This window comes from Ambystoma mexicanum, chromosome 3p (genome assembly GCF_040938575.1).
Source record: "Ambystoma mexicanum isolate Mex_15411 chromosome 3p, UKY_AmexF1_1, whole genome shotgun sequence".
In the NCBI taxonomy this organism is placed as follows: Eukaryota; Metazoa; Chordata; class Amphibia; order Caudata; family Ambystomatidae; genus Ambystoma; species Ambystoma mexicanum.
Window position 1 is genome coordinate 205645538 of NC_090925.1, and position 27360 is coordinate 205672897.

Here is a 27360-nt window from a genome sequence, read left to right on the forward strand (position 1 = left end):
GGGCACACCCATGAAAATACCTGTAGGAATGATTAAAATCCTCTCAATGAACATTCGGGAGCTAAACACTCCGGTGAAATGGAAAAAGTTAGAAAGACTCCTAGCACAACATTCACCGGACATACTATCACTTCAGGAAACACATATTAGGAAAGAGGATGTGCACCACTTCAGGTGGAGCGGGTTTCGAGTCCTGGTTCGGCGAATGCAGAGTCAAAAACAAGGGGGGTACTAGTAGGGATCAGAAATGGTATCACAGCACAAATCACGGCAACAAAGGTAGATAAGGAGGGCAGATACGCTTTTGTTACCCTGGAAGTTGAAGGTCTTACACTCACAGTGGCTACAGTTTACGCCCCGTAAATGGGAGATGGGTTTCTCTGTGCAACCCTAGCAGTCCTCGAGGACATGGCACAAGGGGAGATAATCCTGTTGGGGGATTTCAATATGACCTGGGACCTGCAAAGGGACAGAAGCAACTACCCACACTGCCCACAGGTTCCTCCGACATCGGCCCTACAGAGGAATATGGATCAACTTGCGCTTACGGACCTGTGGGTAGCATTGAAGGGGGCGGACCCAGAGTACACGTTCTATTCCTACATTCACCAAAACTTCTCCCGAATAGACTACATATGGGGGTTTACCACACTAGTAGGCAGGACTCATGCTGTCTCGGCACCACCAATCACCCTCTCAGACCACGCACTGCTTCCGGTGAAAATAAAGAGCAATCTCCCCCGACAGGGTCTCTGGCGCTGAACACTTCCGAGGGTCACCCTAACAGACGTGGCCATTTGGGCGGAGGTGGAAGATAAGATAAGGGAATTCTTTGATACAAATGGGGACTCAGGGGTGTCGTAAGCAATGACATGGGATACCTTTAAGGCTATTTTACGAGGGGATCTCATTGCTTTGCAGGCACAGTGGCAAAACCGGCATCGCACGGTAGAGACCCAGCTAGAAACAGACCTACAGGAAATAATGGGGAGGATGGCTTGGAACCCCACGCGGGCATTGCGCAAAGAGCACCAGCATATCAGGGGGCAGCTGAACATGCGCCAAACGAAAAAAGCCGAATGGGGCCTCTTGGCACTGAAACACAAATACTATATTCAGGCCAACAAAGCGGATAGGCTACTAGCCAAGCAACTGAAGCAGAGAACCGCCACCCACACAATCACAGGAATCATATCCCCTACCGGCGAGAAACTTCATGCCACCCCGATATTGCGGCCCAACCTTTATACCTCAGATAGTCCAGACAAGGGGAAAACAAGAAAATTATCTACGCTCAGTACCCTTACCTCAAATTCCGAGCGAAGGCACTGAAGCCCTAGTGGCCGATATTACCCAGGAAGAAGTGCTACGAGCAATAAAACATCTCCCCACAGGAAAGGCTCCCGGCCAAGACAGTTACACTCCAGGATTTTACAAAACCTGTCAACATGCACTGGCCCCTAAACTGACAACTCTTTTTAACTCTTTTGCAGCTGCAGGGAAAATCACCCAAACGATGGAGGCAGCAAAAATCCTCTTATTCATTGCAATGTGGCTCGTATCGACCCATCACATTAAAAAACATTGATTCTAAAATGTGTATGTGAGTTCTGGCCAGTAGATTGGAGGGTCTCCTACCATACACCTAGACCAATCCTGGTTTATCAAGCAGCATCAGACCCATGACAATATTAGAAGGGTGTGCCACATCCTTGAAAAGACACAGAAAAAAGGAGCCCCTACGGTATTATTATCCCTAGATGCTGAAAAAGCATCCAACCGGATAGAATGGTCATTCTTATTTAACACCATGAGGAAACTGTGTATCAGGCCGAAATTCATGGCCATGGTCAGAGCTAATTACAATAAGCCATCAGCCCGTATCCTTGTGAATGGGGAACTGTCGTCCACATACAATTATCAAGGGGGACCAAACAGGGGTGCCCTCTGTCACCCCTACTATTCTCACTCTATCTGGAACCATTCCTGGCAGCCATCCGTCAAAATGAAGACATCAAGTGCATCCCTTTCGGGGGGACAGAGCATAAGGTATCGGCGTATGCCAATTATATGCTGCTGGCTCTGGGGACACCGGGAACCTCACTCCCAGCGGTGATCAATGCCATACAGAGATTTGAGGATATAGCATGCATAAAATGATCCTAGCCAAATCAGAGATATTAAACCTTACACTGAAGGGGGAAGAGCTCATTCAAGCTAGCGAAACCTCCCAATTTAGATGGGTTCGATGGAGTATAAAGGTATTGGGAATCCAAATCACGCCATCACTCACAGGCCTTTACAATGCTAACTACCCCCCTGCTCCTAATCCAACTGAGAAACCAACTCCATACCTGGGGACCCCTCTCTACCTCCTGGCTAGGCAGGATCAATGCTGTCAAAATGATGATCTTTCCAAGCCTATTATATTTATTTCAAGCCCTCCCCATCATGGTACCCGAGGCGTACTTCCGCACCTTATATAAGAATATCAGCACATACATATGGAAAAGGAAACCCCCCCCAGGTGGCGATGAAAACATTTCAACAGCCAACTAAGCAAGGAGGGTTTGGCTTGCCAGATCTGCGGGCGTATTATAAAGCGGCCCAAATTAGAGTACTAAAAGACTGGCTCACCCCAGACTCAGGGAAGATTTGGCAACGGATGGATCAGGCGGTGGTGGGCAATCCACTGGGGGAAGTTATGTGGGTACACAAAAACCAGCGCCCGCCCAATATACACAAATCTGATATCACAGCCCTAGTTGAGCATACCTGGGACATGCTGGAAAGGGAAAAACACTTTACCACCTTTCCCTCTCTGTGCACACCTATCTGGCAAAACCCTGACTTTACCCTGGGGAATCCAGAGCTAGGGTTTAGGAATTGGAAGGAAGCAGGCTATACCAAACTTGGGGACATGTTCCAAGATCAGGACATAAAATCCTTCACTCAATGCAAAGAAGAATTGGGCCTGGCAGAAACAGACAGAATGCAATATCTGCAATAACGGCACTGGCTCATGGACCCTAAGATTAGGGTGGGGGCAACGAGATCCCTAACCCCATTTGAAAAATTCCTCACTACGGACCCTGGGGACAAACATCTAATTTCTAACATATATAAACTATGTTTAACAGCGAACCATAACGCAACCAAAGAGCACCTTAGCTATAAACGGGCCTGGGAGGAGACACTAGGGGAACCGATCCCAGAGGACAATTGGGAGGAACTATGGCACAACATACCCAAACTTACACAAGCAATACAAATAAGGGAATTCTGGTATAAGCTGATGACTCAGTGGCACTATACTCCTTCAAAGCTAAAGAGGTTATTCCCAAACACGCCCGGAAAATGTTGGAGGGACTTTGTGGTGGAGGGGGAGGGGCTGTGGCAAACTACAATCTTACTGGAGCCAAATCGATCAACACATGCATACGATATTCAAAACTAATACGCAGCAAGGCCCTGGGGTTGAGATTTTAGGCTTACATGAACCGGGATGGAAACAATGGGCAAAACCCGTAAAGAAAGCACATGCAATCCTGTCACTCTCAGCACTGCTGGTCATTGCTCAAAGGTGAAAATTGAAAGACCCACCGACGGAGCATGATTGGTTTTTGAATATCTGGCACTTCACTGCCCTCGATGGATGTCGTACACTCTGCAGGGCACACAATCAAAGTTTGCAACAGACTGGGCCATAGTTATGGACTTCTTGAATGAGGACTTCAAGAAAGGATTCTGTCCACACACCCTACGCATCCTGGAGATTGGGTGAACTCTATTGAATGAACGCTGCTGGATCAGAAGGGGCGGGGGAAGAAGAGGGAGGGGCAATATTGTTGTTATTTATGTTAATGTGTTTGTCTTCGTTGCATAACAAAACAATAAAAAGATTATTTAAAAAAAAATGCCCTCTCCCCTCTACTAACATTTCTAATCAATAGTCCCTCTATGAAATCTGCCAAGTTATATACATTCTTAGATGATCACCCGTCTCTTAATTTGCTAAATTCTAGTATTACTACACAATGGGAACTTGATTGGAACTTCCAACCCACCCCTGAGATGTGGAGTAAAATATGGAAACGTTATTACTCACCATCTATTGCCGCCAATTTAACTCAAACTAATTTCCTCTTCCTACATCGTACATTCTTCATGCCCATGAGAATTGCAAAAATTGCTACCAACGTATCTAATAACTGTTGGTCATGTCTTTCATCAAACGCTGACTTTCTCCACACAAATTTTGATTGTAAATTTGTACATGCATTTTGGGAAAATATTTGGATTTGTCTGCAAAATGTTTTTCTTTTTAAAGAACTTATGTCTTTATGTAATATTATGATTGACACTAGTGTTAATCACTACATGCAACTGATTGAATTGCCCACCTTATTTAATGTATTCATTACCATTGCTTACCATAATATTACTTTTAATCAGAAAAATGCCTCTAATTTGTCCTTCAATGCTATGTGGAACTCCATTTGCTCCATCCACCATATTGAAAAATGTCACAACTTTACTGTAGATCGTTTACATAAATTCAATGAAAAATTGAATGTTTGTATTCAGTACCTCCATAATACTGAATAATGATGTTCAACCATGTAACATAAAAATTGCTATGCTTAAACATTATCAACCACCTATATGTACCTTCCCTAAAATATCTTGTCCAGTCTGTCCCCCTGTACATTTTATTATCAATTTGCAATTTAACTGTTTTAGCTTATTATTGTATTAAACCTGTTATACAATTGTTAATGGATTTAACTGACTTGTTAACCTACTAAATACAAAATGTTCTTTATCTTATGCCTGTTTCAAATGTAAATTAACATGCTTAATAAAAATTATGAAACAAAAAAACATACAAAAAAGAGACCCAAAACAAAAACCTTTGTTACTTTTTAATGTGGGTGGCGATCCCCCTCCCCCGCAACACCCCTTTTTTATTCCCTAACCCAATCCTCATCTATTTATTTGAAAAAAAGTGTTAAAACCCAGCAAAAATGCAGTGTTTAAAATGTGTTGTTTTTGGCCTCGTTTGTGCATTCGTTTTTATTTACGCGATACTGTGGTTTATAACCCCAAAACATAGCGAAATTAGAATGCACTAAAGGACTGTGGGCAAAGAGGCAGTTTGAAAAAAAAGCACTGTGAGCTGATGGTATGTTGATATTGTTATTGTTGATTTGCATAGCGGTCTATGGCCTGACAGTCTCTTTGCGCTGTTCTGCAATATTGCATGTGAAAAGGATATCATGACCGAATTACATTTGCAGACCCACGCTTTAGGCCCGGATCTGCCATTTAATTAATACATATAGCCATCCAGGCTTATATTTTAGTTTCGGTTTCTTGGATTCTGTTAATATTAACAGCAACACTACAAATTTTAACGTACATCTGACTACTCGCCTTGAAGAAGACCATTTGTCGAAACACGTGTCGGCTGATTTGAAGAATGAAAAATAATTAAATATTTGGACACTTACTTTATACCATGGATCGTGCTTTAGTTTAATTTCAGCTTGCTTTGCAATGATTGGACTGGCATATGCACGTTTTGCCTGCTACAGTTTTTGATGTCATTGTTCACTACCCATAGGAGTTTATGGGTTCTCTGCACTGCCACACTTTCCCTTAGTGGGTCTAGCGCACACACTGAAGCCCCATTTCCCATACCAATTGTACACATTGTTATGAAAAGGTACTTGAATTTTCCTACTGGTGTAGTGGAATCATTTTGTTGTCAGTACGGGTCTTGAACCTAAAAAGCCCAGCCACCTTGATCACTTGAATCACTTGTGAATAGGCTCGCTATAAATGCCTTATCATATCATATTATCGTTCCTGCTCAGTGTTCTCCTTCAGGAGAAACGGCAAAGAGGCCCACATTGGCGAGAGCTGTACTGTGGAACCTGCATCAGGACACTACAGAAGACGGGAGAGAGGCTGGGCAGGTGCCCTGGAGCCCAACCAAGCCACCGTGGCCCAGGATCGATTATTGTGAGTGCTCCAGAGGTCCCTCAGCAATCCTCTTTCAAGTAGGATCTAACTCTGGGGATTGAGGATGGCCCTGTCCTGGACTGGGACACCTACAGGATTCCCCGGAAACTGCAGCTGCGCATGTGATGAAGGGCACACAGTGTATGCACACAGGCACGTAGCCAAGCCCAGTCATTGGCATTTGGAACGGCAGTGCACATTCCAGAACTAGTCTGGATCCAATGACATCACAGTGTGTTAAGGTCAATAGACCGTAACCGCAGGGGCCTATATTTTGGCATGTAATGCAGGCCACACTCTGCAATGCAGGTGCAATACCAGGCAGAGCTTACACCCACTTAGTGATCTGCTGCTGGATTCCCAAGGGGAGCCCATGTCAGCATGACTGGGACACAGAGCACCTCTGGGCATGACCGACAAATGCCTTAATCTAGTGGTGCAAGTAACAACATTGCACCGCATTGGGTGTTATGCACTGTGTGATGCAAGAGAAGTGAAGTAGAGGGGCTGTGCACAAGCTACACGCACACTCTAGATTAGCCTTTTCAACATTGATCCCCCTAAACAACAGTGTGCAGTGCCATGAACAGAACTAACTTGCTATAACAGACACAACTGCTGTGTTTCTCTTTAATTCGTTTAGCACTTCCTTCTCTCTCACTCTCTTTGTTACCTGCACTTTGTTGCTAGCTCTTATCCTCACAGTTTAGAAAACGCACCACAATGTTTTCTCTGGAGACTGTTGATCTTCTGAGTAAGTGGAGAGAAGGGGAGCAGTATTGGAGGAACTAATTAACATCCACAACAGCTTCACAGAAAAGAAAAATAAATAGTTATGCTAAAACAGCGCCAAAGAAAATGGGCAATTGTGAGAAACAAACTGTAAAAAAGGTGATTATGTAAGAACTTCAGAACGGCAGCCAAAGAAGGGGGGTGGAGTAAGTGTTTCTGGCATGGCAGTTTATAATGTGGGAACCCCTACTTCCAGGATGCTTCAGCTCCAGATTGATTTACGGAAGAAAGCAGGGTCGGACTGGGACAAGAAATAGACCCGGACACCCAAGAAAAAGTGGCCCACCCCTTGCCTCAAAAAAGTGGCCCACCCCTCTCCTCACGACCCTTGACCTCTGATGACATCACCGGAAGTGATGTCATTTGACCCCACCTGAAAGTGACATCCTGGGAAGCAATGAAACACAAACGTTCACCCCTTGACAAAACAGGAAGTGGTATCAAATGGCATTGTTCCTAAGTACACTACGAAAAATATGGTTATGATTTCACTAATGTGATATACATTTCACACAAGAATGGATCACCATATGTATCATTAATAGCTGTGTGTATAGATCATATTGTCAAATTACTGTGAATGCAAGCAGACGTCCAAGGCCAAATGATAATATGTTATTGTGTAGCACTAATGCAAATACTAATAGAACAAATATGCACACAATATCACCCAACCTGTGTTGGTACTCTTTTATCGACCTCAGAAGGATAAAAAGCTGAGATGGCTTTGCTGGAATTCTAACCTGCAACCTGCAGATCACACACACATCGCAGAAGTGAGCGCTCAACCCACTGAGCTATCATATCAGCTATAGTAAAATGAGCAATTACTCTGTAGTGGATACCATTAAACTGAGATATAACAGCAGGCCAGTTAAGTTAATCTGCAGGTCTGGTGCAAATTTGGCCGCATGCTGCAGCAGCATGTGAATGATGCATGCATCATAATTTATGATGCACACATCATGCATGCAAATCAACCATCATAGCAAGGTAACTTGTGTTACCTTGCTTTGATGAATTATGCCGTTGCGGGTGCTACACATGATTTCGGCCCGGCCACGGACCAAGTGGCAGATGGGCCAATCCGACCCTGCTGTACATGCATTATGTAAATCGTGTACACTCTACAATAGCACCAAGTTAGAATTCTGATAGTCATTTTAAGTGACCTAGTCAAGCTCGAGACCATGTAGTAATTGTAAGCAGCAGACAAGGAGCCCGTGAGCCTCATCCGAGATCAAACTGGGTGTCTTGTGGTGAAGACAGTAATGGGGTAAAGTTGCTGTCTGCAGTGGGTGGTAGTAAATGGTTTGTGCTTGGCTCAAGTCTCATGCTCTGAGAGTAGTGAAAACAGGAGGTGCGAGTGGGGCTTGATATGCTGCCATTAACATATTACAAGAGGATACCAAAAATTGCTGATGGAATTGATCGAGAGAGCGCATTTGAACCACTTGGAATTCCGCTGGGTTAGTATTCCCTTCCATTGTTTTTTATTTCATTTCGGCTGAGCCCTTTCAGGTGTGGATTAGCTGTATGCCAATTACAGTCTTGACCCAAATGAAGCCTTTGAGCCCCAACTGCTAGGGCTCACCCCTTCCCTGGGGCCCCTGGGAGGGATGCCCTTGCAGGCGTGTTTGCGCCTGCCTAGGCCTTATGGCGGAGGTGCAGCGTGAGGTCCCAGGCGCAGTGAGGTGCCGGCCCGTGTCAGAGCAGCTGTTCGAGCTGGGCTGGGGTTGAGACGCCTGAAAGCATTACCAGTCCTCGCTTTGGGTACCCACAGATACGAATGGGACCCAAGACTCGCCGACCAATGAATTGCCTGAAAACGTAGCACATGCTTCCATTCTGCTGTATGGTCTTCCAAGGATGGATTCCCATCTACCTTTGATTTCACAGAGGAGGCTCTTTATGATGGCTGATAAAGTCCCCTTTTCCTGGATTCAAGGCCCTTAAAAACTCTGCTACTTAACCTGCTGCCGAGTCTTCCCAATATAAACACCCACCCCACCCTTTCGCGTATGCCAGTCTATTTTCTCCCCGGTGAAGCACCTTTGGCCTGGATAAGGCCTCATTCTCCGTATTTCCTGTTACTCTTGACTGGGTGCTGCTGTCTAGCGGGTACAGCGACCTTTCTCGTTAGGGAGGCGCTATATGCCGTGTAACCGCTGTGCCGCGATGCACCCTTCTGATACACGGAAGGGTACATCTTGGTCCATTCACTTCGTTAACCCTTTCAGTGTCATCGGCGTGCACACCTTGTCCTAAACATGTTTTGTTTTTTGCTACTCGGAATGTATTTCCCGTGGATGGTGCGTGCCTCTTCGTGGGCCTCGGGACAAGCTTTCCCTTTTCCTAGTATAGTGGTGTGGTGGGTGCCCTTTAACCCTTGACTGTGACAAGTAAACCGTCTCCTTTGCTAGTGCCTCTCTGATGGGATCTCTTTCCTTGACGAAGGACTGTCTCTGCCACTAATAAACAACGTCTTGACGCAGAAATGGGTGTATTTCTCCCTCTGCTATAACCCGCTTACCCTGGCATTCACATAACACCAATAAACACATGCTGCAGCCCATGGCGGCCCAGCGCCAGACATGTCCCCGTCTGATATTCCACACCGACCACACCCGATCAAGTAGAGTAGTTTTATTGCTGCGGTTTAATGCTCAAGAAACACCCAAAGCCCACACACAATACAGGACCTTGAAGCACCCTCCTGGGCCCACCGAGGACTGCAGGAATATGGAGACATTATTACATTGAAATGCTCTTTCGGACACTAATATTTCGGTTCCTTTTACCGTGCCTTAATTTTAATGCTGGGCCATTATGTTTTTTTTTATTTATTTTTTTACAGTTATTGAATGCGTTGCTTGATATAATACGTTTATTTCTGTGTTGTATTTTGGCCCGAGAAGCTGATAGCCCCCGATCCTTCCCGCGAGGCATTGCATAAAACGCGAAATAAAGGGATGTTTGTTGTCTAGAAATCTGAGATTACACATGGGTGCTTCTTCGTTCAGAGCAGATAGGTGGCTTGTATTTTGGCAGTCTTTGCTGGGATTTCTGTTTTGTTATGTGTGCATCGTGATTAGACCCGCAGCTCGGGCTTCATCCCCTCGCTCTTTGCTTCTGTGGCTGGGAGGCACACATGCGAGCATCCTCGGCGTCCCTGTTTATTCCACCCCGCCGGTCGCGTGCCGGTGCTCTCCTCGCTCACTCACACACAAAGGTCAGGAGACGGGGGCCAGTCTTCTTGCCCTCACACTCATATTATGGCGTTTGGAGTTTTATGACCCTGGCCCTCCCGTGCTCTGGTAACGCGAGGAGCAGTGGGGGGAGGGGTAAGGGGTCTACAGGCCGAGCAGGTCTGACACTTGTGGCCGAGATCCTCTGGGCCCTATTCAGGGGAGGTCTACGAGGGGGCGGCTACATCTTCAGCTGGCGCACGGGGTGCCTTGTTGCAGGAGATTTGTAGACAGGCCACTTGGGCAAACCTTAATATGTTTATAAGACATTACAGGTTGAATATGGATGGTCCCAAGTCCACCCCGTTTGGTGTTGGGGTGTTACAGTGAGGAACTCACTGAAGATTTGGTGGTGGATGTAGCTTCTGCTCGCAATACATATTGATGTTGGAGGCAATGCAAGCCATCTGTGCCAGGGCGGTCTGTCCCTTCACCCTTCACATTAGCTTGGCTGAATCTCAAAAGTAAGTAGTGGGATGAGAAAGAGTGACATGGAAGTAATGTTTTGATTACTCACTGTTAATCTTTGTTACTCCTAGTCCTGCTCTTCTTCCTCACAGTACTGACATCCCTCCTTGCCATCCCAGGTATTGGAAGGGAAGGAAAACTGGGGCATAATGGGAGAAGGAGAGGTTATGTCTACCTAGAAGGGGCAGGGGTGACAGGAGAAGAAGATTTGGAAGGGGGTTCCTGGAGGAGGGCAGGGCCTCAAAGCTAAGTACTTTGACATGGCAGAGTAGAACTAGCAGTAATGAAGATTACTGGTAAGTAATCAGATCATTACGTTCATGTTTTTGTTCTGCCTGGCATACAATCTCACTCTCCTCATGTGTCAGCGCCCATAAACACACTGAGTTCCAGCTTTTACATTAGCAGGTCTACACAATCACCTGATAATGTTTCAGCGCAGGTGTACAAACAGACACGACGTTCATGTTTTTACTTGATTGTTCCAAATTATTTACAGATGCTTAATGACAGCGATGGGGTCACTCCATCTGGCACCTGCTCTTTTTTTTTAATTCAATCTTTATATGGTGCACACTATACAGCAAAAAGGTGTTTCCAGGCGCCACAACACAGGAAAGTTGAGGGTGCGGGGGGGACAAGGGAGAAACAACAGTAACGGTCCTACTAGGAATTGTGACATTCGGATCGTGCAAGGGCAGTAACAAGAAGTGCAGGAGGGAGGGGAGTTGGTGAGGGGGCAGGCGGTGGTATGTGACAGTCATGGGGGGGCAGAAAATACAGGGGGGAGGGGAGGAAGGAAGAAAGGGCCCAGGGGCTAGGCAAGTGCTGGAGGGAGCACTGTGGGGCAAGTGCCAGGGGATGCTGGTGGCGGACCACCATTTAAGTGCAAGGACAGGGGTTGGACCAGACTCGGGAGGGATACTCAACCCACCAGGCTGGTCAGGTAAGAGGATCCAGAAGGGCAGTGCTGGTAAGTGGGGGTGCTGGAATAGACTGGTGAAGCAGGGCCTGGTGCTCTGTGTGACTCATAAGGGACCAGGCCACGAGTCGCAGCAGCAGATGGGTGCATTAGCAAGGGAGGGCGTGAGGGAAGGCAGTAAAGAAGAGCAGGGTTTTGAGAAGCTTCCAGAACTTAAGGAGCTCCGGCTCAAGTTTGAGGGGAGCAGGGAGGCCATTTCAGATGAAGGCACCTGCAGAAGAGAGAGATCAACCCCCAAAACTCTGCTTGGAAACACGTCTGATCTGTAGAGATTGGTGCTAGAGGAACGAAGGGCTCTAGCAGGGAGGTATCTAGGGAGAGGGAGTTGAATGTAGCATGGTCCCAGGCCGCAGAAAGCCTTGTGGATGATGCAGAGGGTCTTGAATGTGAACTTTGCAGCCAGCGGGAGCCAGTGGAGAGATTTAAGGGCTGGAAAGATGCTGTCCCTGGGCTTGAGGCCAAAGGTAAGTCTTGCGGTCCTACTCTGGATTAGTTCAAGGGGGCGAAGAGAGGAAAGAGGCAGCTTGAGGAAGAGGCTGTTGCAGTTGTCCAGGATAGGGAGAACCAGAGCTCTGGAGACATTGACTTTCTGGGGGAAGGTAAGGAAGAGGGGCAGGCAACTGAGAAGGTGAAGTTTAAAGGGGGCCTTCTTGCCAAGGTTCGTGATGTGAGGGGAGAAAGAGAGAGAGGAGTCAAAGATGACACAAAGGTTCTTAGCCTCACATCATGCCGGGCGCAACGCAGCACCAAAGCGAGGCTCTGCAACAACAATGTTGCTAAACAACACATTTGAATTTAATTACCCACACATCCTCTGGCAGGCGGAAGGAGACGGCCTGAAGAAGGCCAGAAAAAGGCCCTGTTTGCCCCTGTTCGCACCAGGGCACACCCATACATAGTACTGTCACCATCCCTCTAGAACTGTGCTTCCCCAGCAGCACAACAACCAATTATGAACTAAATGAACATGCTTAACTGTCCCGCTCAACACACAAGTGAGTACGCCCATTCCTGCCTCCATACCTAGCGTACCACGCGTGCCTTAAGACATTGTAGGATTGTATTCCATTTCGCCATTCGCCTTACGCTGAACATCACTTTCACTTCCCTACCCAATCCCTATAAGCGATCATTGTCCCATTCAGTAAAGTGCAATTTCAACTATGTACTACTTGTACTCGCATAGCCCACTGTGACCGCATCAGCCTGTATGTGAGACCAGCCCTATCAGTCTATGGGGAACCAGCCTATTGCTATTGCATCAGCACTGTAATTCTCATGTTGGACTAATTTATCTCTGCCGGTATTAGCCTAATCGAACCTATGTCGCATTAGCCTATTTTGCCACCTGCACTAGCCTAAGTGAACCTATGTCGGAATAGCCTTTTTTCTACCTGCACTAGCCCAATGGACCTATGTTGGACTAGCCTATCATGCCTACACTAGCCTGAGTGAACCTATGTCGGAATAGCCTATTTTACCTACACTAGCCTGAGTGATCCTATGTCGGACTAGCCTATTCTGCCACACTAGCCTGAGTGAACCTATGTTGGACTAGCCTAATTCTGCCTACACTAGCCTAAGTAAAATATGTTGGACTAGCCTATTTCGAATCAGCACAGTGAACATATGTTGTATCTGACTATTTTGCATTAGCCCTAGCTCTACAATTTGTATTCCATTAGTCTTTCTATCATCCAGCTATCCATTAACGAATCTAGACTGTTCACCTGAGCCTTTGCTCCTTTCGCCAACCCGCTCATTATCCCGGCTGAGCCACATCTGCCCATAGGGCCTGCACTGTATAGCTCTGTGCTTATTTCTACGCACTATGCATATCACACTCACCATAGCACTACTATTACCTGCTCTTATATTAATCGCTTGTTGGTTCTCACAGTTCGGATTACAATTGAGCATCAACATGATCCTCACAAAAAACACTAACTACAAAATCAAGGCGACCCCATTCCTTCCTGCACTGAACACCTTCACCTTAGATGCCTCAATCAACCATACCATATTCCTACCCAAACTACACATAGACATTCCGAGGAACAACAAGATGACATTACCTTATCACATCACTACTAGGAGCAGCATAAGCCACACCTCTAACCTGTGGTCCACCTGCCCTAGCCCTAAGCTTAGAAATCCCAGACTTTGCTCTAGGTTACCTTCACTTTCTCAGCCTGCATCTAACAGAAACTATACCAGACATCACCCCAACACATCGACGAACCACCACAAGGGTCTCCCAGCCACCAACCCCTCCCACCACAGCAAGCTTAAAACTCTGAAAACAAGCCAAAGCTGACAACACTGCGTTAATCAACCCCACACAACCTCTTAACAAGTAAATACGACCACCTGAGCCACTGCCTACACAGGCAAACCGATAAGAGCAGACCCATGCTGTACACAGAAAGCTGCCTCACACTAGCCAGAGCTCTCATAGGCTCCAAACTGGACTATTGTAATGGGCTTTACTTAGGTGCTAATAAAACAGTAATAAATAAACTTCAGACTCTGCAGAACAATGCACTCACAGCTGCCTTAAACATACCCAGAAATGAACATATTTCTGCAACAAAGAAACAACACAAATGGCTCTCTATAAACAAAAACATCGAACTCAAAACACTATGTCTCACCTTGAAAGCGCAGAACCATACAGCCCCCCTTACCTCAATGAAAAACTCACTCGGTAATCTTCCACACGAATTACCAGATCCACCGACACCTCTTGTCTGGCGGTCCCAAGGTACAATCTAAAAGGATCTGGCGAATCTAGTTTTCCGGTACTAGCCTCCCAACTCTGGAACTCCCTCCCTTCTGACATCAGGCCCATACAAGTATTTGATAACTTCAGGAAAAGCGTTATCTCCTGGATACTCAGCAAAAACGAACCTACTGGTGTCTAGCTCCCAACATGACCTCTTACCACACCCACCTAACTGGACACACCTTTCTTCCTCTTTTGCAACCGCCTCACCACTGTCTTTCTCCCATATTGGACCCTCTACTCTTACCACACCACATAGCACCCACTCTAACTGCTATCTACTGTATTTAGCTCCTTTTCATGTGTACACATGTTACCTGTCTGTATCCTGGGTTTGTTTCTTTTTCAAGGATGTATGTACTATATTGTTTTCCCTATATGTCTGCCCTGTATATGTAACCTTGCATGAAAGGCGCCCAGAGACCCCTGGTTTTGTTGCGCTATATAAATAAAATAAACAAACAAACAAAACAAACAAGATGGTGCGTGGAGGGGACCCAAGGAGGGCGGCCAAAGAGTGGGAGGGAAGCAGGGAACAGGGGTCCCAATGAGAAGGATCTTGGTCTTACTGGTATTAAGACAGAGATCATTAGCCGGGCACCATGCCTGAATAGCAGTCAGTTAGGAATGAGAGAGGAAGAAGAGGAGGAAGTGGAGGGAAGCTTGAAGGAGAGCTGTGTGCCATCAGCATAACACTGGAAATGAGAAGAGAAGGAGGAGATCAAGTGGGCCAGAGGGGCAAGATAAACATTGAAGTGGCAAGGTGGTAGGATAGAGGCCTGACGGACGCCGCAGGTAGAGAGTGAGATGAAGGAGAGGAAAGGGCCCAGTTGTGCCTGGGAAGGTTGATTAAATAGGAAGGAGGTCAACCAATCCAGTGCCAGAGCCGCTTTATGAGGGTGGCATGATTGACTTTCTTGAATGCAGAGGACAAATCAAGGAGGATGAGAACATAAGGAGAATTGGAGTCAAGGTTTGAGAGCAGGTCTTCACGGGTGTTCAGGAGAGCAGTGTCCGTGCCTCTGGAGGCTCTGTAGCCAGACTGGTGGTCATGGAGACAGCCAACAAATTCAGTGCAGTGGGTCACTTGAGAGATGACCAACTTCTCCAAGAGTTTGCCCAGGAAGGGAGTAGTTATCCGGGCAAGTGGGGTCGGCCGATGGCTTTTTTTAAGACAGGATGCACAAGAGAGTGCTTGAGGGATGATGTGAAGGTGCCAGTGGCAACGGAGTGGTTGTAGAAACATGCCAAGTCAGAAGCGAGTGAGGACATGTTGTCCTTGATAGTTCTGGGGGAGCAGGGGAGAGCCTGTTTGGAGGAGACTTTCATAGACGGGGCAGCTTTAAAGACCACATCCGGTGCTATGGGAAAGAATGAGTAGAGTATGGTGGAGGGAGAGGGGCGGGGCAAGGGAGGGCTGAGACCAGGTGGGGAGTTGGAAAGGGGGGATTTTTAAATTCTGTGCATATTTATCTACATCCAGCACCTACCCCTGGGTCCTTGCATTTTGGACACATTCATTTTAAGTAACTCAACACAAGTGATGGGGTAATGGTGTAATGCACACCTGGCACCTACCCCTGTTTGTTGCATTTTTGCCACATTTCTTTACATGCATTTAATGCCATTGGTGGGGCCATGTACATCTGGCATCTATCCCTGGTGCTTGCCTTTTGGCCACACTTCTTTACAGGCTTTTAGTGCCATCAATTGGGCCATGTACATCTTGCATCTACCCCTGGTTCTTGCATTTTGGCCACATTCCTTTACAGGCACTTAATGCCAGTGATGGGGTCATGTCCATACGGCACCTCTCCGTGGTTCTTGCATTTGGCCACACTTCCTTGCAGGCACTTAATGCCAGTGATGGGGTCATGCCCATACGGCACCTCTCCGTGGTTCTTGCATTTGGCCACACTTCCTTACAGGCACTTAATGCCAGTGATGGGGTCATGCCCATACGGCACCTCTCCGTGGTTCTTGCATTTGGCCACACTTCCTTACAGGAACTTAATGCCAGTCATGGGGTCATGCTCATACGGCACCTCCCTGTGGTTCTTGCATTTGGCCACACTTCCTTACAGGCACTTAATGCCAGTCATGGGGTCATGCCCATACGGCACCTCCCCGTGGTTCTTGCATTTGGCCACACTTCCTTACAGGCACTTAATGCCAGTCATGGGGTCATGCCCATACGGCACATCCCCGTGGTTCTTGCATTTGGCCACACTTCCTTACAGGCACTTAATGCCAGTCTTGGGGTCATGCCCATACGGCACCTCCCCGTGGTTCTTGCATTTGGCCACACTTCTTTACAGGCACTTAATGCCAGTCATGGGGTCATGCCCATACGGCACCTCCCCGTGGTTCTTGCATTTGGCCACACTTCCTTACAGGCACTTAATGCCAGTCATGGGGTCATGCCCATACGGCACCTCCCCGTGGTTCTTGCATTTGGCCACACTTCCTTACAGGCACTTAATGCCAGTCATGGGGTCATGCCCATACGGCACCTCTCTGTGGTTCTTGCATTTGGCCACACTTCCTTGCAGGCACTTAATGCCAGTCATGGGGTCATGCCCATACGGCACCTCTCTGTGGTTCTTGCAGTTGGCCACACTTCCTTACAGGCACTTAATGCCAGTCATGGGGTCATGCCCATACGGCACCTCCCCGTGGTTCTTGCATTTGGCCACACTTCCTTACAGGCACTTAATGCCAGTCATGGGGTCATGCCCATACGGCACCTCCCCGTGGTTCTTGCATTTGGCCACACTTCCTTACAGGCACTTAACACCCATGATGAAGTTGTGTCCTTCGGGGCCCTATGCCTGTGATTGGCTGCTGGGCTTGTTTTCAATCTCCACTGCTTCTATTTCCTGTTCCGCTCTTCTATGACGCAGTCTGTCTTTGGTGCACAGTCCCTGGCTTCTTCGCCTTCAAGATGACGTGTTGTGGCTGCTGTCCTGGCCCTGCGTGGCTGTACATTGTGAGGGGAAGTGCCGCCTTTCTCGAGTGGCATGTGTGTAACCGGAGAAGGGGGTGTGGGGGAGGGCATAGGGGGTGCGCTGTAGAGTCTTTTCATCTGGCAGGATTCCGAATTCGGTGGGTTCGGAGGGTGTATCTTAAGGGGTTTGAAGAATGGTGTTCCATGAAGTGGGGGGTCTTCATTTCGTTTCTGAATTACGCCTGAGTGGGAGCGAGGAAGCTGGCGTGGATAGGATTTTAAGGCAGGGTGGGCCTGCGCTGAATAAAGCTTTGGCTGCTCTGTGATTTGCGAGGATGGCCAAAATGGCGCGCAGGGCGCTGTAGACAAGAGGTTGGTCTTGCCCCTCGGGCAACACCTTATTATGCTTCTGTCCGGGGCACACTGTGTGTGTTTGTCCTACAACGAATTTGCTGAAGTGCCTCTAACTTGATAATTGGAATTAAGCTTCCCTTAATTTCTAAAATGGTGGCTTCTGGGCCTCCATGGACATCCGTCGTCAGTTTTTACAATTATGGATAAGGAAGCGGATGCATAGTGAGGACCAACTCCCAGTGCTATTATTTCATGTGTCAAGGGTCTAGAATGTCCTTCTTCGGGTTAAGAATACAAGTGAACATCCTCTAGGTAAAATGGTGTCCAGGAAGCAGGGCTGAAGTCGAGGGTCCACGCGGGTGGACAGAGTCGACCCAATTTTTTCAGAGGGTCGACTCAGTCTCCCCAGTTAAAATGACAACCATTGAATGTCCTTTTTGAATTTATAAATTAAAGTTGACCTCGGGGATCAAACCGCAGGCCGGACACTTCACCACTGCACTATGTAACCTGATGAAAAATAACAAACAACTAAAGGTGAAATGTCCCATTTACTGCAAGTTCCAGGGAAAACATTTATATTGGTTCTTGGAGTTTGAAACATGCACACCTTTTAACGTTTTCAAAAACACTATTATAAGAAAATATCCTCTTTTGGTTTTGTGTGAGTGTTAATTTTAATTTTATGAAAGGCAGATGCCGTTCGTCCTGTGCAATTTGGGTCTTTATGCAAAGTCAATTTAATGAAATGTGCATATTTCACCTATATATGCTAATTTATGGCAACGTCACATCCCATTGCGTTTGTTGATGAGTCCCCCCACTTGACGCCTGCCAGGAAGTAGACATTGCAGGCTGCTGTCCAGGTCACAAGTGCTGGGGATGGACGGGAGAGTGGCACGGCGTGACGATTTGGGCCCAACATATACTGTGCCCTATCAGTGGACGCGCGAATGTCTACCTTGGCTTAAGATGAAGTCTGGGTGGGTGTGGGTAAGTGGCTGCTGGCAGAGCACCCTAAGCAGAAGGATGTGTAAGAGGAACACAGAGTGCACTGGAGAGTTAGGCATGAGCTCTGACTGGCGGGAGGTTAGGTATAGAGTTCAAGAGAACCATCGATGACGGTGGCCCCTGAGGGACATACGGGGATCAGAGGAACCAAGAGAAGATTGCCAGGGCACTACTGGTGAGCAGGCAAAGATTTGCAGATATACATATAAATAAGAAAAGCCACGCCTTGAGTAAGGAGCCACACGTTACCTCTGGCCCCACTGGTGGCAGAGGGATTCTGGCAAAGGCTGGGGATAGGCGTTTTATCCCACCGCGAGATTTTGGAGGGAGTAGGAACTTTTCCAAATGGCCACTAGATCTGGGAGACGAGGCTCGAGCCATCCCGGGTTATAACCCTCTTTTTATCTGGTTTGTGCCGTTGGCTGTTAAGATGGTGAGACTAAATGATTTGCCCAAGATCACATTTTGGTTACTACATGGTAATACCCTTTACTCAAAACCTCATTTAAAGGCCCTCTTATGTCTGCTTCCTATAATTCCTCAACTTACTTTTGTACGCCACTAGATGGCGATGCTGCACTACTTTAAAAAATTGCTTATTAGCTCAACCTCTAGCTATTACAGCTGCATTGATGTCTGTGGGACTGCAAGACTATAGTGCTCGAGACTGGAGCAGCAATCACGCCAGGGTTTCAGCCAGGATAACCACTGGCTTTGTAAATAATCCAGATTCAGGTTTACTGAGTTAACATGTACTCTGTGCATGGAGTGGTTTTGACTCCCAAGGAGACTTCGGGCTGCTGCCATCTAGAACCTCAGCCAATGCCTTCGCCTAATAGGTCAGAGATGCTTACAAGGAGAAAGGAATAAGAAACAGCTTATAGAGAGGGCTAGAGGGGAAGGGTACAGAGAGTTAGAGAGGGCTAGAGGGGAAGGGTACAGAGAGTTAGAGAGGGCTGCAGGGGAAGGGTACAGAGAGTTAGCGAGGGCTGCAGGGGAAGGTTACTTTATTTTATTCTTTAATGTGATATAGGTTGAAAATAAATTCAAACTTTACACATAGTAGAAAGAAAAAACAACAAATATTATATACATTAATACATTAATACCAGATCAGACAAGAACAAGCCCTCAGAAAATGTTATAAATACTAAAAAAAGTTTTTAAAAAACGGATGTTTGCATATGCAGATAGTAATAAGTCTCATATTACATCCGAAAGTGTATGTATGTTACTGATTTCCCCTAAGATTCTATACACACTTATGGATATACACTGACATAGTTAAAAAGAAGTAGAAATAAAATAAGGAACTCTCCTCAAGGTTATTCACGTCAAGTTCTAAAGAGCCAGAGGTCGCGAAGAGCCTACACCAAGTCCAAATTGATATGTCTTTTAAAGGCTCTGCCATTCTCTCAAATCAAAGAACCCAACCTTGCTTCAATCTGTTGCCAGACGTTATCAAGTGCGACGAGCAAATGCATATTGCATGAGTTTGTGCAATAGAGCCAGAATGGAGTTTCACATATAGTTGAGGGATGTTGTGCAAATTCACCAAGATGTATCAATATTGTACAATTTAATGAATGGCATTCCGTCAGGAGATGTTTGGCCGTTTCAAGGGATTCTGTTGGTTTGCACAGGCAACAGACTCGCTCTAGCACCGGGATATGTTCCCTAGCTCCCAAGTTGCTCAGGGTGGGTAGCTGTTCTAGTCTGAGTAAGATGATAAAACGTCTGAGCCTTTTTGTAGGACAGAGATTAAGGTACGCCTGGGGTTTCATAAAAGTGTAAAATCTATATTTTATGAAATTATAGGACTTTAGAGTGCTCAGATGAGCAAAAATTCTCGAGCCAGTCCCACAGGTCCACCCTTTTCCCTCGAGCATTTTGGACTTCCTGGGAAAGGGCAGCCCCTCTGTGCGTCCAGCCTATATCTGCTAGGAAACTTTCCATATCTTTGACTAGAGGTGAAGTGGTGTGCTTTTTAGCCATTTCCTGGTGGATCACCGACAGTAGGGGATTAGTAGGCCTGCTGGTCATTTTAAGATAGAGCCCTGCCCTCCTTTTGAGTACCATGGCTTTCAAGGATGGAAGACCCAATTCGAGTCTTATTAGGGCCATGGGAACTCCAGGGCACAACCCCAGTAACCAACGCCAAAATGTGCCCTTCATCACTTGGAGCCAAGTAAGATCAAATCAGAGGAGGGACTCAAGGCCATAGATGATCATGGGTATAAACACTTGAAGGTAAAGATGGCGTGTCACCCAGAGTGTGAAGCCCCCCTGTTTGTTAGTAAATACAGATATAAATGCAGTGACTTGCATCGCCCTGATTTTACATCCTTGTCTACGTTGATGCTAGTCGCCATTGGGCTCGATTTCCACTCTCAGATGACGATAGGAGGGAGCATAAGGTATGTTATTAGAATGCACCATCAGATTTACTCGGGATGCTCTTTTCCTGGTGAATCTGAGCACTTTAGTCAGGGCCGGTGCTATCACTAGGCAAGGTTAGGCGCTTGCCTATATGTTGGAAATGTTAGAGCGGCAAAATGCTGCGTTAACACTGCCACACTAATTACTGCCTTGCCTGTAGTGATAGCACCAGTCCTGCTCTTGTTACACTGTCTGCAGGATGGCTGCAGGCCTGCAGCAGCAGCAGACCAGGTGGCACCGACCGTGAAGGTTGAGATTGGGGTTGGGTCAGGGTCACGAGTGGCATGGGTGTGGTAGAAGCACCGGAACCTCTGCAATGCGTATTAGCACTCCACCAAGCACTGCACGTGCCCCCTCGACCAATCGTCGACTGGTTTTATATGAGTCAGTGAATTGTGCATTCATATTAGATATTGTAACATTAGTGATAGCGCCGTCACTGGTGCGACCGCACGATGCAGGACAGGTGGACCCAGGATGGTGCAGTGCCGACCACTTCTGAGTGCCGACCAAGTAAGTAAAGTAACAGTACCAGTACTCACTGCAGATGGAGGTGATGAGCAGCGCTAGCCGCCAGCAAGACCAGGCCTAGCCCAGCGCCAGGCTCAGCGCTGTCACCCGTCCCTGAGGATCCATGGCCGTGGGGTGGGGGCATCACACGGGCCCTGGGGGCTAAACAGGATGGGGCTACTCTTTGTGGTGTGGCGGCAGCAAGTTTGGAGTCTGCGCCCCCGGGAGGATGGGGGGAGGGGGGTAAAGAGAACAATTGTGGTTATTGTTTAATAGTGGTGTTGTACTCATTAGAACAGAGTAGGCACTCTGCGCAAGAGGCTACACTCTGTGGAAGAGCAGGGTCCCAGGAGCAGTCTGCACACTCTGTGGCACAGATACGAAGGGCAGACTGCAGTGTGTATCAAGAGTGTGTTAGGCGGATACTGCAGTCGTGGGGGCAGGCTGCACTCTGTGGCACAGGTGTAAAGGACGGGCTGCATGCACATCGCAGGGTTGTGCTCTGCGCCCTGAAGTGGAAGGGTGAGAAAGTGCACTGCGGTCTGCATGGCTCAGGTGTTGGGGTCAGACTGCACTCTATACCGTAGTTGCTAGAATAAACTATACTCTCTAGAGCAGGTGTGAGGGCAGTGCAGACTGCATGCTGCACAGTGGCATAAGGATCGATCTGCATTCCGAAGAGTAGGTGTGTGGAGCAGGGTGTCACATTTAGCACATGTATAAGGGCAGATTACGTTTTGTAGAGCAGTTGTAGGCATGGCATGCTACACTCTGGAGCAGACAAAAGAGGTCAACTGCCCTCTGCAGAGCAGATATGAGTATTAGGCTAAAGTCCATAGTTGGCGTGAAGGCAGACTGGACTCTGTAGCAAAAGTGTAAGAGCAAACTGCAACCTGCACAACAGGTTTTGAGCTAGACTGCACATTGTAGCCCAGGTGTGAGGCTCAGACTAGACCACAGAGCATTTGTAAGGGCAGGCTGCACTCAAGAGCAGAGTGAGGAGCAGACTGTGCCCCATATAGTGGGCAAACTGCACTCTGTAAGAGTAGGCGTGAGTGTAGACGGCTCGAAGAGCGAGTGTGAGAGGCACATGTATTCTAAAGAGCGGATGTGAGTGGTAGACTACTGTAGAGCAGGTTTGGGGACATACTGCACTGTGTAGAGTAGATGTGAGGGCAGATGCACTCTGTAGAGCAGTTGTGAGTGGTAGACTGCACTCTGTAGAGCAGGTGAGTGTAACACTTTGGACTGTAGATATGATATGATATGGCATTTATAACGCGCCTATACACAGGTGTTTTAAGGCGCGACGAGGCAAGGGAGGGGAACAGAGGGAAGACAGACAGCGATCCTACTAGGCCAGGTGACATTCAGATCGCGCAAGTGCATGGGAAGGGGAGGAGGGAGAAGTGCAGGGTGGGAAGGGGGAGAGGACAGTGCAGCACATGGGATAAGAAATAATAACAATAGGTAAAGTACGGCCAGCAGGTGGCAAGTGCAAGGCAGACAACAGGTGGCAAGTGCTGGTAGTGGGACTGTTGGGATACAGAAACAGTCCCCAAGTGCAGGGTTGCCAGGAGGGCAGTGCAGGAGTGTGACTGGTGGGTGGGGGGGGTGCTGGGCCCGAGATCAGAGGGCGACAAGCAACCAGTGCAAAGTCAGTGTCAGCCAGGAAGTCAGCAAGAGAGAGGAGGAGAAAAAGCAGAAGCAAAGAGAAAGGTTTTGAGGTGCTTCCGGAACTGAAGATGAATCTCCTCAAGTTTCAGGGAGGCTGTTCCAGAGGGAGTGAGGGCCATTTGCACTCTTTAGAGCTGGTGTGAGGGTGGACTGCAACCTGCAGAGCACGGGGTAGGGGTAAACTGTACTTTGTAGAGCAGGTTTGGGAACACATTGCACTCTGACTGCACTCCCTAGAATATGTCTGAGGGATAAACTTCACTTTATACTGCAGATGTGAGGCGCTAGCTGACTTTTTGTGTAGCAGAGTTGGATGACAAATTACACTATAGGGTGCGGGTGTGAGGGGCTGACCACACTGCAGAGTAAGAGAGAGAGAGAACACATCACATTCAGTGGTGTAGGGGGAGAGTAGACGGCAATCTATAGGTTAAAACGTTGGGGTATCCTGCACTATGTAAAGCCAGTGTGAGAGAAGACAAGACTGCATTCACGAGCACATGTTTAAGGAGCACATTAGTCTGCAGAGTTTTTGTGAGGGCAGACTGCATTGTGCGAAGCGGGTGTTTGGGAACACTGCACTCTACAGTGCAAGTGTGTTGTTTGTTTATTTGTTTCAATAGCGCCTTACTCCAAGGCGCTTTATGAAATTAATGGGTTGGCACAATATAAGATCTGATAGCAGTAAACAACAGGACACAATAGAGAGAGAGAGTAGAGCAAAGAAATACTGACAAAGAATGCACGTAATTGATAAGGGTCCATGAAAAGTCAAGTAACATGACGAGGAGTTGAACGTGTTAGGGACTGACTGCACTGTGTAGAACAAGTGTGGGGGATAGACAGCACTTTCTGGTGCAGGTCTAAGGGGCAGTCCCCACCCCATATAACACATTTGGGGGCTAGCCAACACTTTGTATTGCAGATGTGAGGTGCAGACAACTACTGGGGATCGGGCGTTAGTGCGGGCTGCACTCTGTAGAGCAAGTATGATGACAGACTCCACTAGGGCACTGTAGAGTAGAGCAGGTGTGAAGGGCTCATTATACTAAGTGTAGCAGGTTTGAGGGTAGGATGCATGCCGTACAGCAGGTTTGAGTAATAACTGGGCTCTAAAGCAGGTTTGGGGCAGACTGCAACATGTAGTGTAGGGTGGAGGGTGGACTGCACTCTGTAGAACAGGTTTGCAGGATAGACTGCACTCTGCATCACTTTGTAGGTCAGTGGTGGGGCTGGCTGTCTTATGTAGAGCAGGTTTGATGGAAGGCTGCACTCTCTAGAGCAGATGTGAGGGTAGACTGAACTAAGTACCCTAGGCTGAGGGCAGGCGGCACTCTGTAGAAGAGGTCTGCGAGATAGACTGCACTTTGTAGTGCAGTTTGACTGGCAGAGCCTAATCTGATGAGTATAAATTAACCCCTCATGGGCATGACCATGTTGACCTTCACCTCAGCATACAGAGCAAGGCTGTTAGGAGCGGTTCTGCCCGAGTCTGGCGTGTTTGGGTGGCAACGCCTTGGAGATGAGGCAGTCTGGGGGGGGTGCGTATAGTGGGCAGAGACTGTCACACCGACTGGACTGGATGTTCCCGTCCTCCAGGCTGCTGGGTGAAGGTCATCTCCGACTGCCGTTTCCTGACCTCCAGGCAGAGCCTCTGGTTATAGCATGGCAGGGGCAGGTACCGCTATGCCACAGCCCAATGCATCTTTGGCGTATTCATGAGGCATCATTTATAATGAGGGGCAGACTATGGCATGGTAGTGCCGAAGTTTATTGCTCTGAGTAGACAGGCCCTTGGGAAGCCATGACACCAGCAGCTCCACCTGGGGTGCCGTGTGTCATCAGATGCGGGCGGTGCCAGGGGATGTGCAGGCAGGCTTGTCTCTCGCTCAACATGATCTGCATTTTTGTTGCACACTAAAGTGGTTGAAAGGTTGTGTTTTAGATTTCCAAACTAGCCCCTCCTTGTTTTCTCATTCTGGTGCGATGGATGTAAAATCTGACAGTTTGCCTAGGGTGGCAAAATTCCTTGCACCGGCCCTGAACTTAGTTTTATCTAAATTAATAGTAAGACCATTAGTCTTAGCATATTCCCACAGAATATTATCTGAGCGCCGAAGCCCGCTTATGGTGTTGTCAAATACAACCAGATTATCTGTGTACGCTAGAACTACGCAGGGTGCTTCACCTATTTTCGGAGGGCAGTTCTCTGCACCAGCCAGGGCTGCCGGAAAGTCATATACATACAAGTTGTAAATAAGGGGTGCAGTAACACATCCCTGTTTTACCCCCCTATTTTGAATCTCTTTTCTGGTCAACAAACCTCCATGATTGAGTCTGAGTCGGGCAGTGGTATCCTGGTGCAGGAGTCTCAGCTAGTAAAGGAGACCAGCGGGGCAACCCATTCCTTCAAGCTTCGCCCAAAGTCTGGCTCTGGGGATGGAGTCAAAGGCAGCCTTAAAGTCTATGTATAGTGCATACAGTGGGGGCTGTCCCGTGTGCAGCGCTCGTGTGCGAAGTATATCCATCACCAGTAGATTGTACGAGGTGGAAAAATCCCGTCAGAATCCACACTGGAATCTGCTGAGTACATTTGCCTCCTCTACCTATTTCTGAAGTTCATTTAGTAATAGGGAGGCAAAGAGTTTGCCTGAAATGTCTAGCATGGCAGGAGCCTGTAATTATTAGGGTCTGCGCGATTACCCTTTTTAAATACTGGGATGAGGATAGCTGTTTGCCAGGATTGGGGAATTACCCCCTGTGCTAGGATCTTAACAAAGAGTAGGGAGAGTATATCGGCCCCAGGTTCAGGGAAATTCTTAATAACTACATTCGCCAGCCGGTTGGGGCCAGGGGCTCTGGAAGACTTAAGACCTATTATTTTATTCAGGACGGCCTCAGGGGAAACATCAAAGGGAGGATAGCAGGGCGCCTTATTAAAAGATGTAATCAAGGGCTCCGCCTCCCCTGAGTTACGACTGATTACGAATTTTACCCAATCCTCCTCACTAATGGGGTTGACTAATGAGCCTTTGACCTTCTCGCTAGTCTCATTCTAGAGCGACCAAATACTGCGGGAGTTCCTAGAGCATATAGTCTGCACTAACCTTTGATATGCAGTATTTCTTTCTGCTTTTTTGATGTTCTTAACGCTAGTTCTATATCTCTTTTTAGCTTTTCTTACTCTCTCGCAGTAAAGGATAACCAGCAAGTTCATATTCTTGATACCCCGGATCTCCGCTCTCATTTCTCTCTTAGCATCCCTGATACCTTTATTATAAGGAGGGTTACTTCCCTCAGTTCTTACCATATAACCCATTTTTACTGTGGCATGCCTGGCAGAAAATGCCAGAATCCAATCCTCAATGGCATTGATGGTCATATAATTGAAGTCAGGGAGGCCACCAGGGAAAGTGGGTTTAAGGGCTTCGGTGGCAGATCTAATATTCTGTTCTTGGGTTTGTTCTGAAAATCAGGCGATAAAGTGACCGATGAATCTTCCGCCTCAGTCGACCCCCGTGTGGCTCAGATCGAATAGGCAAGCTACGTTCAAGCCCCTGTTTCGGGGCAGCTATAAGGAGTTCGTCTGAGTCCATAGTGATAGATTTCTCTTCGGGAACAAGCCAGTTCGTGAGGAGACCTTTGGTCGTTGCTGCCCGCACTGCAGCTCTCGCTAGTCTTTTCCTGGCTTTTTTTGAGCGCGTCTCCAGCGCTATCTGTGGCACCAAAAGGGAGGGAGAAACATTTGTTTTGGCTTTCTTATTTTTAAGTGCCTTTTTCGCCAATTTACGTTGTTTACGTGAAGGTAACGCATAGGCACTTGTTTCTGGCTCAGGATCATCTTCAATCTCGAGAGGTGCGTCGTAGGCTGCCATGCTAGGAACGGATTCAAGTGTCCCAGCGATAGCCCCTACTATATTTCCCAGGTCCTCCGTCCCCTCTGCTAGATGTATGGCGGCAGATAGATTGACTTCCGCCTCTTCACGGGGATGTTCCTTGAGATCTAATGCCAGAGTAAGGATGTTGGTATTTGTCAGGATATGTCCCACCATTTGCAACAGAATCTTAAGCGCAAATTGGAGAGCAGCAACTGATGATTGCAACTCTGCTATCTCAGTTG